Raw genomic sequence first — 4172 nt, 5'->3', positions numbered from 1 at the left:
GATAGATAGATAGATAGATAGATAGATAGATAGATAGATAGATAGATAGATAGATAGACTGATAGATAGATATCCTTCCACATTTGCATGTATTCAAAAATAATTGGATTTATGTATTTTCTTGCACCTGAAATACATTTTGAAATATATTTTGGTGTATGAAGATTGAAACAAAATATATATATTCAATATAAAAATATATATGTCATTGAGCTTCAGTGTTTACAACATATATTTAATATATATTTTGGCCAGAAAAAATAAATATTTTTTACCGTATGGGTGTTTTCCTTTAAAGTTTATTTTTCTTGCCCACTTGGCAAATATTTTTTTTCTTTTTTTGAATATAAATTTGCTTAATATAGATTATTATTATTTTATTTTTTTCAGAAAACAAGACTTTTTATCTCAAGTCATTTTGCATCTCAAGTAAATGTATCGTGACTTAAAAATGTTTAGATATTTATCATGGAGAACCAGACAAAAATACAGAGGAAGAAAATCATATTTCGCAGTGAATTCAGCTTAAACTTGCGTCCCATAATAAGCTCCTCAGAGCATATCTCACGATGAACCCATCATAAACATTTTACATTATTTTTGCTTCATATGATACACAGAAAGCTGTAAACATGCAGCAGTTGTGAATGCAAAATACAGTTGATTCCAGTGCACCGTATTAAATCATCTGAAAATATGTTGCTCAAAACTAACAATAGAAACTGTAAATCTGTGATAAGACGCTTCCATAACACTGTTTGCACCTCCGTCACTGACCTCTGGTTTATTAGGTTGTGCTCGGTCTTGTTTTCCAGGACAAATATCTAAAGCTTCTTAAATCAAGACACATTTACTAGAGAAGCAAAATGACAGAAGATAGGAAGTCTTGTTTACTGAAAAATGTATTAAAATTAAGTGAGTTTTTCCTTAAAACAAGGGTCTGAAAATGCAACTTAATTCAAAGCAAAACCAAGATTATTTTAAGATTATATTATTTTATTTCTGACCCCATTGGCAGTATGGAGGACCAAACCTGCAGAAATTAAAAATCAATAAATACGCAAATAAATACACAAATGTGTGTATACATACATGTATTCTTGTTTAAATACGTATATAAATAATTAAACGTGTGACGAAATATAGGCAAATAAATAAAATAAATTGGTGGCCAAATGGAAAATGTTTAAGGAAATGCTAAACTCAAAAATACATTTATTTGCTTATTTATTTATTAATTGGTCCTCCATATGGCAGATGTTTTCTCCTTTAAGCATAAATCTGTGTGATTTTGATGCATTTTTTCAGAAAACCAAACTATTTATCATTCCGTCATTATGTGAGATGTATTTTGATTTAAGAGCGTTTAGCTATTTCGATTGGAAAACAAGACATAAATACTGAGAAAAATAATCTTGCTTTCCCTTTGAATTAAGCTGAACTTTTCTGACCCCACTGGCAGATATTTGTTCTTGTTTTAAGCAAAAACTTACTTCATTTTAATACGTTTTTCAGTAAACAAGGCTTCATATCTGAAGTCATTGTTTTTTCTCAAGCAAATGTGTCTTTATTTAAGAATCTTTATTCATTTGTGCTGGAAAAAAATACTGATTAGGATCATATTTGCATATTTGACTATGAAACGAGAAGCTGTTTTTCTCAGCGGTCAGATGTTTAGCAGCTTCTGTTGTCGTTCGTCTGTTTGAGGACTAATCATAGATGGCTCAGTTTGACCTCCAGCCCATGAAGAGTCAACCAGTTTAACTCCAGGACTACAAACACGGCCTGGATATTAGATTAGCTTGCTGCTAATCTTCATCAACAGCTCATTAATAATCAGATTTTGCGTACCTGTGGCTGGTAGCAGCTCCTCTGCGTTTCTTTCCAGGTTCAGCTACTTGTTTACAGCTCATCTGTATTTAGACGGCTGCGTGAACATGCTGCTATTTTTACAGCGTGTGATTTGATGCCTCGTGTCTTTACAGCGTCTGTCCTCGCTATCACACATGCTGATCCGTAAATGACACACACCGCTTCAGTACATATGCAGACCGAGGCACACACAGCCTACTGTTCCTGAGATGAACCAAGTGTGACCTTTATCTGAAGGGTGTTGACCTTTCTTCTGTAGAGTCTCATTACACACATTATTTATCACTCGCTCACGGCTCCGGACTCATCTCACACACACACAGAAAACATGCAGTGGTCTTTATTTATTTGTCAATTCACATTTATTTCTGTAGCGCTTTATACAAAATTGTTTCAAAGCGGCTTCACGGAGATAAACAGGAAAATAGAAAATGCAAACTTCATTAATGAGACAAATGTAGCTAACGGGGAACATTTGGCAAAGTTCTATAAATGTTAGGACGAAACATTCTTACAACACTCTTACAACTTTATTAATATTTGATAATGTTCTCATAATGTTGAGAAAATGGTCTTTGAACAATGTTCTCAAAATGAACTTGATGAACGTACAAAAAAACATTTTTGTAACCTTTAAATAACATTCTTATCAAATCAAGAAAACTGGACATTTGAACATTCTTGGAATATTAACCCTCTGGTGTTCTTCGGTCATTTTAGACCGGGAAAAAAAAATGTTTTGAAATTTTAAAAATCGCTACTTAATCGGAATGGTATGAAACTCGGTCGCAATGTGACCACAAAAAAAAAAATGTGTGGACTTGATTCGAAAAAGCTAAATGGTCGTGAAAAAATAGTCATACTTGTGTTGTTCGCGGTAAAAAATGACTGCCATAGACAGCTGACTCTACTGTGATGTGACGCTGTCTCTCTCGCTCTCTCTCACACACACACACACACACACACACTCTCTCTCTCACACACACACATACACACACTCACTCACACACACACACACTCACACACTCACACACACAACACACTAGTAGTAACACACACAAATGAACTGGCGTGGCTGTAACAATATGGCAAAATTGAGCCAAAAGACTCAAATAAGAGGTTGAAATTATATTGATTTATCTCTGATAAAGCATTCCTGTTCATTTTTGTTATATTTTTTTACTTTGATGTCATGTGTAATAAAATGTCTTTCTCTGTGTTCAGGTTTGATTGTAGTAAAATTTATGCAAAAACTGACATTTCAAATCAACATTTCAAACAAAAAAAATGTAAACCTTTACAAAAAAGTTGTCTTTGAGAATGTATATGTATAAATATGTATCCAAATTCACAACTTTAAAAAAAAAATTCTAAAAACAACTAGAGATAGAGCTATATAGGAATCTAGTGGCTAAACCATAGAATTCCATAGATTTTTTTTTTTACTCCAACCAATTAATCTGCTTTAAAAAAAATTGATTTTAAAGGCATGGTCTCTATTTTAACATGAAATACTGCCATAATTGAAAAGTAACAGAACATTTTTGAAGATTTTTTTTTTATTTTTATTTTCAATGGAGAAAATGTATCATAATTATTACATAAATATTAATTAGTACCATGAGATTCTCTCAAAATACAAAGTAAAAAAAAATATATATTATGGAATAAAAATATATTACATTGATTTTACTAAAAATAAAAAAAAAAGTTACATTTCAGGTGTCCGGTCACTTTTGACCGTGAACAACACAAGTGTGACAATACCAGAGGGTTAAAAATAAATGTTCAAATAACGTTATATTTTGGGTGAAAATCCGTGTTGGGGAAATGCATTACAAGTAAAGAGAGTTAAGTAATCAGATAAGTAATTTTATTAACCTCATTTTATTTACTGACTTTAGATAAACATAATGTTGTTGTTTTTTAATTGCTGGAATAAGTGTTTTGCTCAAACAAGCCCAGCCCAGTTGAGAAAAAGTAATGTAACGCATTACTTTCCATAAAAAGTAACAAAGTAACGCACTTAGTTACTTTTTTAGGGAGGAACGCAATAAATGCATTACTTTTTAAAAGTAACTTTCCCCAACACTGGAGAAAATAAAATTAGTAGAACATTTAAGAAAGGTTTTTGGAACGTTTAAACAACTTTATAATCCCAACAAGAAAACTGGACATTTAACATTCTTAATGTATGAAAATAAAATTAGTACGTTTAAGAAACGTTTTTGCAATTTTTAAATATTGTTCTATTCACAACAAGAACACTGAACATTTTAATGTTCTATTGCAACTAAATC

This window comes from Sinocyclocheilus anshuiensis, unplaced genomic scaffold (genome assembly GCF_001515605.1).
Source record: "Sinocyclocheilus anshuiensis isolate Anshui unplaced genomic scaffold, SAMN03320099.WGS_v1.1 scaffold1312, whole genome shotgun sequence".
Taxonomy (NCBI): Eukaryota; Metazoa; Chordata; class Actinopteri; order Cypriniformes; family Cyprinidae; genus Sinocyclocheilus; species Sinocyclocheilus anshuiensis.
The sequence above is the reverse complement of the archived record's forward strand: the minus strand, read 5'-3'. Positions refer to the sequence as shown.